Source organism: Hordeum vulgare, chromosome 4H (assembly GCF_904849725.1).
Source record: "Hordeum vulgare subsp. vulgare chromosome 4H, MorexV3_pseudomolecules_assembly, whole genome shotgun sequence".
Classification (NCBI taxonomy): domain Eukaryota; kingdom Viridiplantae; phylum Streptophyta; class Magnoliopsida; order Poales; family Poaceae; genus Hordeum; species Hordeum vulgare.
In genome coordinates this window covers 489,056,594-489,074,741 of record NC_058521.1, presented here as the reverse complement: position 1 = coordinate 489,074,741, position 18,148 = coordinate 489,056,594, and positions in this window count along the sequence as shown.

Genomic DNA, 18,148 nt, shown 5'->3' with positions numbered 1-18,148 from the left:
AACATCACATCCAGACTTGCATCTAATCTATGTAGATGAAGTTTGTGGTTTATTTAAGCTTGCTGATTTGCCCAAGGATGAGGTCAAGAAGAAGGTCTTTCCTTTATCTTTGAAGGATAAGGCGTTGACATGGTATAGGCTATGTGATCATACTGGATCATGGGACTACAAGCAGTTGAAATTGGAATTTCATCAAAAGTTTTATCCTATGCATTTAGTACATCGTGATCGAAATTATATTTACAATTTTTGGCCTCGTGATAGAGAAAGCATCGCTCAAGCTTGGGGGAGGCTTAAATCAATGCTATATTCATGCCCCAATCATGAGCTTTCGAAAGAAATTATCATTCAGAAATTCTATGCTCGGCTTTCTCATGATGATCGCACCTTGCTTGACACTTCTTGTACCTGTTCTTTTATGAAGAAGGATATTGACTTCAAATGGAATTTATTGGAGAGAATTAAGTGCAACTCTGAAGATTGGGAGCTTGAAGAAGGTAAGGAGTCAGGTATGAATTTCATGTTTGATTTCGTTAAATCCTTTGTTGAGACAAATACCTTTAGTGATTTTAGCGCTAAGTATGGACTTGACTCTGAGATAGTAGCTTCATTGTGTGAATCTTTTGCTGCTCATATTGATCTCCCCAAAGAGAAGTGATTTAAATATCATCCTCCTTTAGAAGTCAATGTAGTTAAACCCACTCCAGTTGAAGAGAAAGTCATTGCCTATAATGATCCTGTTGTTCCCAGTGCTTACATTGAGAAACCACCTTTCCGTGTTAGGATAAAGGATCATTCTAAAGCTTCAACTATGATACGTAGAGGCTATATTAGAACACCTACACCCCGTGAGAAAATTAGAGTTGAACCTAGCATTGCTATTATCAAAGATCTTCTGTCCGACGATGTTGAGGGACATAATATTCACTTATGTGAAGATGCTGCTAGAATTGCTAAACCTCACGTTAGAGACAAACATAGGCCTATTGTTGGCATGCCTGTTGTTTCTGTTAAGATAGGAGATCATTGTTATCATGGCTTATGTGACGTGGGTGCTAGTGTTAGTGCAATACCTCAATCCTTATATGATGAAATCAAAGATGAGATTGCACCTATTGAGATAGAGCCTATTGATGTCACTATTCAGCTTGCTAATAGAGATACTATCTGCCCCGTGGGAATTGTTAGGGATGTTGAAGTCTTGTGTGGTAAAACAAAGTATCCTGCTGATTTCCTCGTTCTTGGTACCACACAAGATAGCTTTTGTCCCATCATATTTGGCAGACCTTTTCTCAATACCGTCCATGCTCATATTGATTGTGAGAAGCAAACTGTCACGGTTGGCTTTGAAGGTGTGTCACATGAGTTCAATTTATCTAAGTTTGGTAGACAACCTCATGAAAAGGAGTTGCCTATTAGGGATGAAACTATTGCCTTAGCCTCTATTGTCGTTCCCCCTACTGATCCCTTAGAGCAATACTTGCTTGAGCATGAGAATGATATGCATATGGATGAAAGGGATGAAATAGATAGAGTTGTCTTAGAACAATATCCTATCCTTAAGAATAACTTGCTTGCTGAACTGCTTGGGGATCCACCCCCACCAAAGGGTGATCCTGTGTTCGAGCTTAAACAGTTGTCTGATACTCTTAAGTATGCTTATCTTGATGAAAAAGAGATATATCGTGTTATTATTAGTGCTAGCCTCTCAGAGCAGGAAGAAAAGAAGTTACTAAAAACTCTGAGGAAGCACCGTGCTGCTATTGGATATACTCTTGATGATCTTAAGGGCATTAGTCCTACTCTATGCCAGCACAAGATTAAAACTGATCCTAATTTCAAACCAGTAGCTGATCATCAAAGGAGATTAAATCCTAAGATGAAAGAAGTAGTGAGAAAAGAAATACTAAAGCTCCTGGAAGCAGGTATCATCTATCCTGTTGCTCATAGCGATTGGGTGAGTCCAGTGCATTGCGTCCCTAAGAAGGGAGGCATTACCGTTGTCCCTAATAATAAGGATGAATTGATTCCACAGAGGATTATTACTGGCTATAGAATGGTGATCGATTTTAGGAAATTGAATAAAGCCACTAGGAAAGATCATTACCCTTTGCCTTTTATCGACCAAATGCTAGAAAGACTGTCTAAACACACACACTTCTGCTTTCTAGACGGTTATGCTGGTTTCTCCCAAATACCGGTTGCACAATCTGATCAGGAGAAGACCACTTTCACCTGCCGTTTCGGTACCTTTGCTTATAGACGTATGCCTTTTGGCTTATGTAATGCACCTGCCACTTTTCAAAGATGTATGATGGCTATATTCTCTGACTTCTGTGAAAATATTGTTGAGGTTTTCATGCATGACTTCTCCATTTACGGGTCTTCCTTTGATGATTGCCTCAGCAACCTTGATCGAGTCTTGCAGAGATGTAAAGACACCAATCTTGTCTTGAATTAGGAGAAGTGCCACTTTATGGTTAATGAAGGCATCGTCTTAGGACATAAAATTTCTGAAAGAGGTATTGAAGTCGATAAGGCTAAGGTTGATGCAATCGAGAAAATGCCATATCCCACAAATATCAAAGGGATAAGAAGTTTCCTTGGTCATGCTGGTTTCTATAGAAGGTTCATCAAATACTTCTCTAAGATTTATAGGCCTCTTACCAATCTCTTACAAAAGGATATTCCTTTTGTTTTTGACGATGATTGTGAGGAAGGCTTCGAAATACTTAAGAGGGCTTTGATAACTGCACCTATTGTTCAACCACCTAATTGGAACTTACCTTTTGAGATCATGTGTGACGCTAGCAATTATGCTGTTGGTGATGTTCTACGCAAAGAGTTGATAAGAAGTTGAATGTTATTCACTCTGCTAGTAGAACTCTAGATAGTGCCCAGAGAAACTATGCTACTACGAAGACGGAATTTTTAGCATTTGTGTTTGCATGTGAAAAGTTCAGGTCTTACATAGTTGATTCCAAGTCACTATTCACACTGATCATGCTCCTATTAAGTACCTCATGGAGAAGAAGGACGCTAAACCTAGACTTATCAGATGGGTTCTCTTGATACAAGAATTTGCACGTTGTCAACAAAAAGGGTGCTGATAAATGATACGTCCATTTTGCATCATGCTTTCATGTTGATTTTTATTTCTTCTTGGGCTTTTATATTACTTGTGGTACCATATTTATGCCTTTTCTCTCTTATTTTGCAAGGATTATTTGAAGAGGGAGAATTCAGGTAGCTAGAATTCTCGACTAGAAGGGGAGCAAATCCTAGTCCACTATTCTGCACATCTCCAAATGCCCTGAAAATTTACGTGGATTTTTTCTGGAATATATTAAAAATACTGGGCGAAAGAAATACCGGAGGGGGTCCACGAGGGCCCCACAAGCCCCCACTCCACCACCACCCGCTGGTGGCGGTGGGCAAGGTTTTGGGCTGCCTCAAGGCCCACTAGCCCCCTCTTTTGCTATATAATGCATCCTGACCTGGAAAAAAAAATCAGAAGGGAGCTTTTTCGTGGTTTCGCCGCCGCCACGAGGCGGAACTTGAGCAGATCCAATCTAGAGCTCCGGCAGGACGATCCTGCCGGGAAAATTTCCCTCCCGGAGGGGGGAATCATCGCCATCGTCATCACCAACACTCCTCTCGTCGGAGGGGAGGCATCTTCATCAACATCTTCATCAGCACCATCTCCTCTCCAATCCCTAGTTCATCTCTTGTAACCAATCTTCGTCTTGCGACTCCAATTGGTACTTGTAAGGTTGCTAGTAGTGTTGATTACTCTTTGTAGTTGATGCTAGTTGGATTATTTGGTGGAAGAGTTTATGTTCAGATCCTTGATGCTATTCATTACACCTCTGGTCATGATTATGATTATGTCTTGTGAGTAGTTACTTTTGTTCCTGAGGACATGGGATAAGTCATGTTAATAATAGTCATGTGAATTTGATATTCGTTTGGTATTTTGATATGATGTATGTTGTTTTTCCTCTAGTGGTGTTATGTGAACGTCGACTACATAACACTTCACCATATTTGGGCCTAGAGGAAGGCATTGGGGAGTAGTAAGTAGATGATGGGTTGCTGGAGTGACAGAAGCTTAAACCCCAATCTATGCGTTGCTTCGTGAGGGGCTAATTTGGATGCACTAGTTTAATGCTATGGTTAGACTTTTTCTTAATTCTTCTTTTGTAGTTGCGGATGCTTGCGAGAGAGGTTAATCATAAGTGGGATGCTTGTCCAAGTAAGGGCAGTACCCAAGCGCCGGTCCACCCACATATCAAACTATCAAAGTAACGAACGCGAATCATATGAACATGATGAAACTAGCATGACAGAAATTCCCGTGTGTCCTCGGGAGCGTTTTTCCTCCTATAAGACTTTGTTCAGGCTTGTCCCTTGCTACAAAAGGGATTGGGCCACTTGCTGCACCGTTTCTACTACCTGTTACTTGTTACTCTTTGCTTGCTACGTTTCACCTTGCAACACAATCACTTGTTACCGCTACTTTCAGTGCTTGCAGTTATTACCTTGTTGAAACCCGTTTATCAGAGCCTTCTGCTCCTTGTTGGGTTCGACACTCTTACTTATCGACAGGACTACGATTGATCCCCTATACTTGTGGGTCATCAATAACCCAGTAGCAGATAACTTGTCTAGGTTGGAGAACGTTCTTGATGACCCACAACCTATTGATGATAGCTTTCCCGATGAGAAATTGAATGTCATCAATGCTTCACGTAGTGCACCGTGTTATGCAGATTATGCGAACTATATCATTGCCAAATACATACCACCTAGTTTCACGTACTAGCAAAAGAAGAAATTCTTCTTTGACTTGAGACATTACTTCTGGGATGATCCTCACCTTTATAAGGAAGGTGTAGATGGTGATATTAGACGTTGTGTACCTGAACTTGAACAGGGACAGATCCTACAAAAGTGTCACTCCGAGGCCTACGGAGGACACCATGCGGGAGATAGAACTGCACACAAGGTATTGCAATCAGGTTTCTATTGGCCCACTCTCTTCAAGGATGCCCGTAAGTTTGTCTTGTCTTGTGACGAATGTCAAAGAATAGGTAATATTAGCAAATGTCAGGAAATGCCTATGAACTATTCACTTGTCATTGAACCATTTGATGTTTGGGGCTTTGCTATATGGGACCTTTTCCAAAATCTAATGGGTATACTCACATCTTAGTTGCTGTTGATTACATCACTAAGTGGGTAGAAGTTATCCCCTCTAGTAGTGTTGATCACAACACCTCTATCAGGATGCTGAAAGAAATTATCTTCCCTAGATTTGGAGTCCCTAGATATCTAATGACGGACAGTGGTTCACACTTCATTCATGGTGCTTTCCGTAAAATGCTTGCTAAGTACGATGTCAACCATAGAACTGCGTCTCCCTATCACCCTTAGTCCAGTGGTCAAGTAGAGCTAAGTAATAGAGAGATTAAACTGATTCTGCAAAAGACTGTCATCAGGTCTAGAAAGAATTGGTTTAAGAAGCTCGATGATGCACTGTGGGCTTATAGAACTGCCTATAAGAATCACATGGGCATGTCTCCATACAAAATGGTGTACGGTAAAGCATGTCATTTACCTCTTGAGCTAGAGCATAAAGCTTATTGGGCAATCAAAGAGCTCAACTTTGATTTCAAACTTGCCGGTGAGAAGAGATTATTTGATATTAGCTCGCTTGATGAGTCGAGAACTCAGGCATATGAGAATGCCAAGCTGTTCAAAGAGAAGGTTAAGAGGTGGCATGATAAGAGGATACAAAAGCGTGAGCTCAATGTAGGTGATTATGTCTTGCTATATAACTCTCGTTTAAGATTCTTTCCAGGCAAGCTTCTCTCTAAATGGGAAGGTCCCTATGTTGTTGAGGAAGTATATCGTTCCGGTGTTATCAAGATCAACAACACGGAAGGTAATTGTCCGAGAGTGGTAAATGGGCAGAGAATCAAGCATTATATCTCCGGTACTCCCATAAATATTGAAAGCAATATTATCAATACCATAACTCGGGAAGAATACCTAAGGGATATTTATCAGCCTGTTTCAGACTCCGATAACGAAGAGGTATGTGATTCGGTAAGGAAACACAGTCCAAAACTTTTCCAATAGGAAATTTTCTCCGTTTTGGAATATTTGAAAAAAATACAAAAATTGGAAGTAGTCCGGAAAGTGCGCGAGGAGGCGACAAGCCTGCACGGCATGGGCCCACCCCCTGGCCGCGCCGTGAGGGCTTGTGGCACCTCGTGCGCTTCCCGGACTCCGTTTTCGTGCAGGGTACTCCTTCTGGTCTGAAAAAAATCATTATATATACTCCCGTTTGGTCTGACACCTGCATCACGCAGATCTCTTCTGTTTTTTGTTTCAAACCTGTTTTCTGCCGCAGATTTAGAGCAAGATGTCGTCCCAGGAATTTGTGGGGTAGAACAATCTCCGTCAAATCTATGTAGAAGTTCATGCTGATCTAAAAAGGATGGAGGTCATGGAGGCTAAGGAAAGGCTACCTAAAGAAACCAAGGGCAAAGCTAAGGAGAAGGATTAGGCATGGGACGAAGTGCAATCTGTGCTCAACAAGGAAGAAGTTGAAGAAGTGGACTTCCTCCAACCCTACCTCCACCTACTGTCTCCATCTTTGATTGAACTCTTGAGGTTTTGTGAAACAACTTGTTCTCACAATACTTGTCTCACTCGTGAAGTTGTTTTGCTGGAAAAACATATCGCAGATCTCCAAGGTATAAATCAAAGATTAATGGCCTTCTTGGAGTCAAAGATTGCAACAACTCCACCACCATCACCACCAAAGGAAGACAACTGAGCATTGGTATGGGCAATCCCCTTGGCTTGTGCCAAGCTTGGGGGAGTTGCCCCGGTATCGTATCACCATCACATCTTTTGCCTTTACCTTTGTTTTAGTTTGTTCCTTCTCAGTTTTCTCTTTCTCTAGTAGATTAAGAGTCTTAGTGTTTTAGTCTTGAGTTTTGCTTTGTGTCACCCTGATGTATTCTTGCTCGTGAGCCATATAATAAAGAGTGTCTTAGTTGAAGGGCTTTGCCTCTTGCCATGATGAAAAGAGTGAGAATAGAACAAAAGCATGAGAGATCATGTAATGATCTTATGGGTAGTGATGGCTTCACATATAAAAAGAACGAGGATTGAAACTTGTTGAGGGTAGGCAAACGTAGACCATGGTCATTGTTGCAATTAATAGGAAGTGATAAAGAAGGAGAGGTTCACATACAAATATATCATCTCTGACACCATCTATGATTGTGAACACCAACTAAACTATTGCATGCCTAGAAGTAGATGTTGGACAAGGAAGAGAACATAATGAATTGTGTTTACTTGGCTCCGAACAATATTATATGATTAGAGATCCCTTAGCATGTGATGATTGCTTCCACCTCATATTAGCCAAAACTCCCGCACCAAGTAGATATACTACTTGTGCATCCATAAACCATCAACCCAGTTTTGCCATGAGTGTCCACCATACCTACCTATGGATTGAATAAGATCCCTCAAGTAAGTTTTCATCGGTGCAAGCAATAAAAATTTCTCTCTAATATGTATGATCTATTAGTGTGTGGAAAATAAGTTTTATACGAACATGTGATGAGGAAGACATAAAAGCGACAGACTGCATAATAAAGTTCTTTATCACAGGAAGCAATATAAAGTGTCGTTCCTCCGCACTAAGAGGACACGCATCCAAACCTCAAAAGCGCATGACAACCTCTGCTTCCCTCTGCGAAGGGCCTATCTTGTACCTTTACTTTTTGCCCTTGAAAGAGTCATGGTGATCTTCACCAATTCCTTATTTCGCCTTTATCTGGGCTTCTGTAATATGCTTGGGAAGATCTATATTCATATGTCAACTTGGAGGTAGGCATTCATGAATTATTATTGTTGACATTACCCTTGAGGTAAGCAGTTGGGAGGCAAAATTGTAAGCCCCTATCTTTCTCTGTGTCCAGCTGAAACTTCGATCTCATCAGTACCACGTGAGTTGTAGCAATCGTAGAGAACGAAAGAATGATTAAGCATGTGGATTTGCTTTATAAGCTCTTATTTGACTCTTTCTGATGTTGTGATAAATTGCAATTACTTCAATGACTAAAGGCTATCGGTTGTTACTTCTCGGTAAGGTTCTTGATCCATGCTTTACTTTGTGAAGGAATTATCACTTTAGCATGAGAGATTATATGTTGGTATTGTTGTTCTGATCATGATCATGATGCATGCATGTTCGTATCTTGTTTTGTAGACACCTCTCTCCCTAAACATGTGGACATGTTTATTGAGATAGGCTTTCGCTTGAGGACAAGCGAGGTCTAAGCTTGGGGGAGTTGATACGTCCATTTTGCATCAAGTTTTCGTGTTGATATTTATCGCTTCTTTGGCTGTTATTTCACTTCACGGTAGAATTCTTATGACTTTTCTCTCTTATTTTGCAAGGTTTACATGAAGAGGGGGAATGCCAACAACTGGAATTCTGGCCTGAAAGTAGAGCAAAGTTGAGATACCTATTCTACGCAACTCAAACGCCGTAAAAATCACCGAGGATTTTTCCGGATTTATCAAAAATACTGGGCCGAAGAAGTTCCAGAGGGGCGCGAGGGGTTGGCCACAAGCCTGCACGGCGCGGACACCCCCAGGTCGCGCCATGAGGGCTTGTGGGCAACCTGCTGGCCCACTTGCCCCCCCTCTTTTAGTATATGAAGGGTTTCGTCCAGAAAAAAAATCAGGGAGGAGCTTTTTCGTGGTTTCGCCGCCGCCACGAGGCGGAACTTGAGCAGAACCAATCTAGAGCTCCGACAGGACGATCCTGTCGGGGAAACTTCCCTCTAGAGGGGGAAATCTCGCCATCGTCATCACCAACACTCCTCTCATCGGAGGGGACTCGTCACCATCAACATCTTCGTCAGCACCATCTCATCTCCAAACCCTAGTTCATCACTTGTAACCAATCTCCGTCTCGCGACTCCGATTGGTACTTGTAAGGTTGCTAGTAGTGTTGATTACTCTTTGTAGTTGATGCTAGTCGGATTACTTGGTGGAAGAGTTTATGTTCAGATCCTTGATGCTACTCATTACCTCTCTGGTCATGAATATGATTATGCTTTGTGAGTAGTTACTTTTGTTCTTGAGGACATGGGATAAGTCATGCTAATAGTAGTCATGTGAATTTGGTATTCGTTCGATATTTTGATATGTTGTATGTTGTTTTTCCGCTAGTGGTGTTATGTGAACGTCGACTACATAACAATTCACCATTATTTGGGCCTAGAGGAAGGCATTGGAAGTAGTAAGTAGATGATGGGTTGCTAGAGTGACAGAAGCTTAAACCCTAGTTTATGCGTTACTTCGTAAGGGGCTGATTTGGATCCACTAGTTTAATGCTATGGTTAGACTTTGTCTTAATTCTTCTTTCGTAGTTGCGGATGCTTGCAGGAGGGGTTAATCATAAGTGGGATGCTTGTCCAAGTAAGGGCAGTAACCAAGCACTGGTCCACCCACATATCAAACTATCAAAGTAACGAACGCGAATCATATGAACATGATGAAACTAGCATGACAGAAATTCCCGTGTGTCCTCGGGAGCGTTTTTCCTCCTATAAGACTTTGTCCAGGCTTGTCCCTTGCTACAATAGGGATTGGGCCACTTTGCTGCACCGTTGCTACTTTTATTACTTGTTCTTGCTACAAATCATCTCACCACACAATCACTTGTTACCGATAATTTCAGTGCTTGCAGATTTTTCCTTGCTAAAAACCACTTGTCAGATCCTTCTGCTCCTCGTTGGGTTTGACACTCTTACTTATCGAAAGGACTACGATTGATCCCCTATACTTGTGGGTCATCAGTAACTAGTTTCCAAAGTGGGAGAAATGTATAGATCATAGGGCTTCGAGTGAGAGAGAGCTTTTGACTTTATTTGCTCTCATTTGCTTTCACAAAGTTTGATCTTTTGGTTGAATTTATCTAGTTCCCGTGTTTGATCATACGCTTTATCCTGTGTGATGCTATATTATTATATTTTAACTATCCGTGTGATAATCATTCACTTATCTTGTTGGTGTCATGCGCATTACTATTCATTCTTATCTTGTTTGCGCAGCACCAAGATGTATATGACATGGAAGAGTGACCCATGATCCTAATTTAGGGGGAGCTCTTGCTTTTCGCATACTTCTCAAAGCATCGATGCTAATCATTGGTTATATCTTTTGTCGAAGCTTTGATCTATGTGTTGTCATCAATTACCAAAAAGGGGGAGATTGAAAGCACAGTCGCTCCCTAGGGTGGTTTTGATAATTGATCACAACATATGCATCACAGGACTAATATGTTTATCCAAGTATATTTCAGAAAAGTTCAAAAGATGCTTTGGCTAAGGCTTATGTGGAGATGTCCCTTGACGCAAGAAAGGATTAGGATTGGCTCAAGCTTCAAGCTAGAAGACTCTTCATTTTCTGTTTGCGACAAACCACATTTGAGTCCATAGGAAAGCCAATACTATTAAAAGCGGGTGAGGTATTAAAATGAACTAGTTGCTCAAGTGCTCTAAGTTAGCCACCAAAATACTCAGTCATTTTTCCCACAAAACCATTCTGTCAAATTCCACATACTCAAATTCGGTGTCACCAAGTTTCATATTTTGGACCCACCGACTTTGACCTCACATAGAAACCCTAGCTACTGTCACCAAATCGGTGCAACTGAAAACCATATCGGTGCTGCCGAGTTCAGGTGACCAACTTTCGGTTGCCTCGATACACAAAATCAGAATTTCCGAGTTTGAGTAACGGTGTCACCGAGTTTGCTCATGTGACTGTTAGTCACTTTTTCGGTGCCACAAAATTTCATATATCGGACTCATCAAGATTCAAAAGTTTATACCTTTAATGCTTGTCGGTACCACCGAGTTTCCCACTTTGGTGTCATCGAGTTTGCTACTTTTGGTGTAATGGTTGGATTTTGTATACTGCCTACATATACGCCTTCACCCACCTCTCATTCGTGGGAGAAGCACTCAGAACACACACTTCATATCCAGATCCATTTTCTGAGAGAGAATCACCTAATCATGTGTTAAGACCGAGATATTCCACTTAAATAATTTGAAATTGACCTCTAGCCTCCCCAAACTGCTTTCCACAAAATCAACCTCTCCTACCTTTGCCTATTCCTTGAGAGAGTGATTTTGTGTTGAGGAGACTATCTGTAGAAGCACAAGAGCAAGGAGTTCATAGTTCTACCCCGTCTATTACCTTTTGGAGGGTGGTGCCTCCTAGATTGGTTAGGTGTCGCTTGGGAGACTCCTACTTCGTGTTGTGGAGTTGAACCAAGATGTTTGTAAGGGCAAGGAGATCGCCTACATCGTGAAGATCTACCGTGAATAAGGCTAGTCCTCCATGGATGGAAGCCGTGGTGGAATAGACAAGGTCGCTGCTTTGTGGACCCTTCGTGGGTGGAGCGCTCCGTGTACTCTCGGAGCCGTTACGTTCCATGGGTTGTAGTTTCCACAAACATGGACGTACGATAGCGCCACTTATCGGAACCATGCCAAAAATCATCGTGTCAATCTCATTCGTTTGATCTCCCTACCTTACTCCTTTACTTTACACTTGCATGTTTCACTTTTCGCTGCTACACTCTTAGAACTGCATGTGTAGGGTGTACTTGACTTGCCTTAACTGCCAAATCTGCCCCTCATCTAAAATTGGGAAAAGGCAGAATTTTTATATTGTCAAGTAGTCTAATCACCCCCTTTTAGACATACTTTCTATCCTACACAAGGTGACAAGAACTCACCTTGAGCTTGACAACACACATCATGAGCTAAAAGAAATATTGCATATAATTAATTGTCAAGGTTCGTCAATACTTTGCAAACGCTTGGGAGTTGGCACATTCTGCTAGGAGCCACTACCAGCTGTCGATTCGTGTTGTGTCCATGTGTACGTAAACTCATATGGTCGCGCATTTTAGGGCAAGTGGTGGATAACTCAACCCGAGGTTAGTCCCAAGTGATATTTGCACATAGTGTACAAATGGAAGTATTGAGGCTATCTCGAGGTGTAACCCTTGAAAGGGTTAAATTCTTCCACATCTCAACTTCCACCATTTCCATGCACATGTCATGAAATAGGATCTAGCTGACCGCCACCCGTTGTTCCTCCTTGTACACGGGGATACCATGGAGGTGTTGCATTATCAATGCTCGAACAAATTGCTCATGGGAACCATGAAGAGGGGATGGTAGACACGCTTCACTAACTCTCCTTCCATCACCGTGATTGCACGTCTCGTGAAAAAATACTGCAACTGTTGTTTATCTTTGCAGTATGTTCTTCGTTCACGTGGTACAATTTTTTTCCACCAGGCAAGCTCACCACATGACCCAAGAGGCAAATCACTGCCAAGTTACACACATTATCAAAACCAACGCATAATTCACATCACTTTCCTTATTAAGGTCTAGCAAGTTTTGCATGTGTTTAATTAATGTTTATAGAGGTTTGGTTGAAGTTTTGGATTTGTTTAACAGAAGTTTCAAACCTTTCTAACTAAGGTATACAAATAGCGTCAAAAAATTGCATCAAAGTTACTTAAAACTCTTAACTAAGTTTCATACTAGTTTTAGTTGGAATGAAACTGCAGTAACACTCATTTAAACCTTCATGTGAGAAGAATGGATTTAGAAGTATAAATGACTGAATACAAACATATTCAACATTGGCCTTATTTTAAAGATTTTTTCACGATGAATGTGATGGTTGGAATGGATCCAAAGTACATTTTTCAGAAACACGCGAGTCACCCACCTCAAATTGTATATATTAGGATGTGTTTGGTTACGTGCACCATTTTTTTTATCACTTTGCATACTTGTCCCAACTGAGCGTGGTTGAGAAAATGCAAGCATAAAACCAACATTTGCATGTTGATTGGTTGTGTGCATCCCCTCTCCCTGCATGGTGGCAACAACTCTATGCAGTGTGTTTCGTTATCTCTTAGGATAAGTTTGGTTAGCTCCACCATTTCCCTACTTTCCATACTTGTCCCAAGTGAGCCTGGTTGAGCAAATGTAGGTAGAAAAATAACATTTGCATGTTGGTTGGTTGCTTGCATCCCCTCTCCTTGCATAGTGTCAACAACCCTATGCATTGTGTTTGGTTGCTCGCATTGGTTGTGTGCATACTAGTGCATGATGTTTGGTTGCATACAAGCATAGATGGCTGCTACTTGTAAACTGCGTCGGTTTTTCCCCGAAGAGGAAGGGAGAGGCAACACCGTAGGTATAAATATTTCCCTCAGTGAGAACCAAGGTTATCGAACCAATAGGAGAATCACGCAAATCCCCTTTGGCAGCACCTACACACACAAAACCAAACATTTGCACCCGACACGAGCAAGAGGGTTGCACGCCCCTTGAACTTGTTACTTGCAAGGATTAAATAGTGATAGATAGATAATATAAATATATAAGTAAATCAATTGCTGCAAGGTAAATAAGGTTTTAGTAAATATATTTTAGTAGACCCGGGGCCACAATTTTTGCTAGAGGCTTCTCTCCCGAATATAGCATACGGTGGGTAAACAAATTACCGTTGGAAAATTGACACAATAGCGCATAGTTATGAGATGTTATTCACGACAATGATCATGTATAATCCCGTCCATAAACAAGTAACTGACTCCTGCGTGCATCTACTACTATTACTCCACTCATCGACTGTTATCCAGCATGCATCTAGAGTATTAATTATGAAATAGAGTAATCCTTGTAGCAACATGACATGATATAGACAAAGTAAGATAAGGAATATATTTAAACCGCGTCGTTTTATCCTTAATGTCAACAATGCAAATATGTGGCATGTCCCTTTATGTCATTGGGATTGAGCATCGCAAGATTGAACCCATCACAACACACCACTCCAGCTGAAGATAAATCAATCTAGTTGGCAAAACTAAATCGATAGGTTGGAGGGAAATACGAAGCTATAATAATCAGGCATAAAATAATTCAGAGAAGACACAACATATATTCATGAATAATGTGATCACAAACCCACAGTTCATTGGATCCCTAAACATACACCACAAATAGGATTACATCGGATAGATCACTACGGGAATCATGATGGACTTTGAATGAAGATCAAAGAGAGAGAACAAGCCATCTTGGTACTAGCTACATACCCGTGTGTGTGTGGTGGAATACTCCCACATCATCATGGAGGCACCAAGGTTGGTGCAGATGGCCTCCATGATCAATTCCCCCTTCGCCAGGGCACCTAAAAAGGTCTCCACATGGGATCGCACTGGAACACTGACTTGCATCAACAAAAAAATTGTTTGTGGTGGCTCTCTATTGGTTCCCCGATTTTAGAGAATTTATGAAGGTGGAATTAGGTCCGATGGATCCACGAGGGGCCAACAAGGCATCACGGCGTGCCCTGTTGCCTTTCCATCTCCTAGTGTGTCTTGTGGTCTTCTTTTGAAGCTTCTAGGGTCCGTTTTGTCCAGAAAAAACCTGAAAAAAATTCACAACATTTGGACTATGTTTGTTACTAATTTCATGGAAAACCGAAATAAGCAAAAAACAACATTTGGCACGAGGAAGTGGTTAATAGATTAGTTCCCAAAAATTACATAAAATAGCATATAATTGCATAAAGGTATCCAAGATTGATAATATAATAGCATGGAACAATAAAAAATTATCAATACATTGTAGATGTATCAGCATCCCTAAGTTTAAATCATGCTCGTCCTCGAGTAGGTAAATGATAAAAGCAGAATTTTTGATGTGACATATTACCCAACATGTAATCTCTTTTAGGTACGATCTTGGGAAATGATGAACTAATTGATATCAACATAATAATATCCATAAACATAAGAAGCATAATCATTCATATTCATAATATACAATCCTTAAAGAATGTAATTTCCTACTAATTTTATCATATTAGCATGCATGTCTTCGTCCTCATCGCATGAGTATAAATGATGAGCACCTCGATGTCAAGTCAAGCTATTGGATCAAACTTCTAATGTCCTTCAACATTTTAAACTCCACTCAATACATGAGCATGAGCCATGGGTATAGCATATGGGTGGAATAGAGTATGGTGGTAGAGATCAAAAGTAGTCAAACTGGGAAGAAAGTCTCACGTCAACTAGGTGGACCAACGGGCTATGGAGTTGCCCATCAATCAATATCAATTCTACTATATTCCAAATCATCACAAAGGTTTTACATGGCAAAAGCACTAATGAAAACATAAAAACACAATCATTATAGTAGCAATAATCATTTAAACACACTAAATGAGAAAGTATTTTTCAAGATAACTATTGAGTTGCCTCTCAACAAGCACTATTGTTTTGTGCCCCTAGTTAGGCATAATGCATAGTATCAAGTATTGTCATTATTAAAGTTCAGTACATAGGTGGCTCTCATGATAGATTCATAAGGTGGTTTAATTCTCTTTGTAGGTAAGTGTTCCATCCCTTTCTTTAATGGGAATTGGCATCCTATGTTTCTTCTCTTCATATCAATAATAGCACATTTAGTTCGTAAGAGAGGCCTACCAAGTATTATTGGACAAGAGGGATAACATTCAATATCAAGCACAATGAAATCTATAGACGCATAATTTCTATTGGCAACTATAAGCACATCATTTATTCTACCCAAATGTTTCTTAATAGTGGAATCCGCAAGATGCAAGTTGAGTGAACATTCATGCATATCGTTGAGACCTAGCACATCACACAGAGATTTAGGTATAGTAGAAACACTAGCAGCAAGGTTACACAAAGCATTACATTCATAATATTTAAGCTTAATTTAATAGTAGGTTCCCATTCGTCATGCAATCTTCTAAGTATTAAAACCTATATTTCAAGTTTCTCCGCATGAGCTTTTTCCATAGCTTCTACGATAAGCATTAGGTGAGCTAATCATGGATTGAAAAGTCAAATACATTCAGCTAAGGGGCTGTTTGGGACACTCTGCTCCTTAAAATTCAGCTCCGCTCAAGAAAACGCAGCCCAAACGGGGTAGCTGCACTACTTGTCGCTCCGCAAAAAAACTAGAATGTTGGATACAACTTCATGTTTTTTGTGAAGATCTTTAGGAGCTGCTCCAAAAAAATATAGAAACTGGAGTGGGAAGGCAATTACCCACCACTGCCACCAGTAAGTGGACACCCCTTCGTTTCTCCCTACTCATCCAATCAGATATATCATTTCCATAAACTTTCTCATTCTTGAAGCTGGAGCTAAATGGAAGTCAAACACTCTGTTTCAAAGAGTTACAACTTGTATATGAAACCGCTCCAAAGTGAATTTGATGAAGCGGAACTGAATTTTATGTATAGTCCCAAACAGACCCTAAAGACTAACTTTCATAACTAAAGTCCTTGTAATCCAAAGTAGTGAGCACATCAATAGTTAAAGTATTGACCTCTCCAAACCTACTTTTTCATTTTTATCGATAAGATCATCGGCCTCTGAGCAAGCGGGACGCCCTCTAGATAAAGTTGAACAACAATATCCAATAACTTTTTCATCAATTTTCATATTAGTAAACAAAGATACAATAGGAGAAAGACCAATCATTTAAATATCTTCATCACGATTATGGTAAAACCCGGGTGGAAGAGTTTTTTCTAGGAATTCTCACTTAGCTCTCAACCTACCTGTCCTCTCCTTACTTTCATAAATAGTTATTTGAATCGATTTGATGGACTCATTCATATCATTTTTAGCTGGAAAAACTATAATTTTAAGAGCATCCGCATCAAGAGTAATGTCATCCATGTTTCTTGCAAATATCGTCAACTTTATGTAGTTTTTGCCCTATCATAGTGTTGAAAAATCTTTTGAGAACTGATAAATTCTTTAAAGATCAGAAGGTATTCCATTATTATTATTATTATTATTATTATTATTATCATTATTATTATTATTAGAAGAATAATTTCCATAGGAATTACCATAATTATTAGAGGAATTACCGGGATACGATCTAGGATTGAAATTTCCTCTATAAGCACTTTGTTGAAATTATTTCGAGAGACAAAATTCACATCAATAGCATGATTATTTTGTTCAAATAAATTAGATGGTGGCACATCATTGGGATTAACATGAACATTTTTAGTAGCAACCATATTCATAAGAGCATCCACTTAATCACTCAAGGTAACAGTTTCTTCGACATGGTTTACCTTCTTACCATTTGGAGCTCTCTCAGTATGACATTGAGAATAATTTGTCATGACATTATCCATAATTTTTGTAGCTTATCCCAATGTATCTTCCATGAATGTACCACCTGCAGCAAAGTCTAGAAGATTTCTCGACACAAAGTTTAGTCTCACATAGAAATTTTGTATTATCATCCATAAAAATAAGCCATGAATTGGACAATTTATAATCATCAATTTAAATCTCTCCCATGCTTGCCCAACATGTTCTTTCTCATGTCATTTAAAATTCATAATTTTGTTTCTAAGAGAAATAATCTTAGTAGGAGGAAAATACTTAGCAATAAAAGCATCCTTACATTTATCCCACGTGCCAATACTATTATGAGGTAAAGATGAAAACCATGCTTTAATTTTATCTCTTAGTGAGAAATGAAATAACTTTAATTTCAGCACATCATTATCCATATCCCTTTTCTTTTGCATATTACATAATTCAACAAAAGTAATATTATGTGAAGCATGATCCTCATTAGGACTTCAAGCAAATTGTTCTTTCATAGCAAGATTTAGCAACACAACATTAATATCCGAAAACTCCACACTAGTGGTGAGTGGTATAGGAGTATTAATAAAATCATTATTGTAAATATTTGAGAAATCACATAGTTTGGTGTTTTCTTGAGACATGGTGAGGAAGCAAGCAAACTAGCAAGCGAAATAAGTAAACTAGCAAAGATAAATATTTTTTGTTTTTGATATGTTAGAGCAAGAAAATATAAAAGCAAATAAAAATTGGAACAAGTGAATGATAGTTTGTGTAAAGGGACCTGAAAAGAATTTGATGATGTCTCCCAACAACGGCACCAAAAATTCTTCCTAC